This window comes from Morus notabilis, unplaced genomic scaffold (assembly GCF_000414095.1).
Source record: "Morus notabilis unplaced genomic scaffold, ASM41409v2 Scaffold1026, whole genome shotgun sequence".
NCBI classification, from domain to species: Eukaryota; Viridiplantae; Streptophyta; class Magnoliopsida; order Rosales; family Moraceae; genus Morus; species Morus notabilis.
Window position 1 is genome coordinate 172586 of NW_010359148.1, and position 496 is coordinate 173081.

The following is a 496-nucleotide window of genomic DNA, read 5'->3' on the forward strand; positions in this document are numbered from 1 at the left end:
CAACTGTTGACAGCTCAAAGTCGTCAGAAAAGTTATGCTGGCAGAAGGCGTAGGCCTTTGGAATTCCAAGAGGGCGACTTTGTCTTGCTGAAGGTTTCCCCACGCAAGGGAGTCGTTCGGTTTAGTGTGAAAGGGAAACTTGCACATAGATATGTGGGACCATTCCCAATCGTGCAACGCATCGGAGTGGTGGCTTACCGGTTGGCCTTACCGCCTGAATTATCTCACGTACATGACGTGTTTCATGTCTCCATGCTTCAGAAATGTCAACCTGAGCCAGAAGCCGTAGTGCAGTGGTTTGATGTTTTGATACAGTATGACGCGTCGTACGATGAGGCACCAGTTCAGATTCTTGACTGGAAGATAAAGAATCTACGTCATCGTGAGATTCCCCTAGTGAAAGTACTATGGCAGTACCATGGAGTTGAGGAAGCGACATGGGAGCTTGAAACGACGATGCAGGAGCACTATCCGCATCTGTTCACACTGTGAGGTA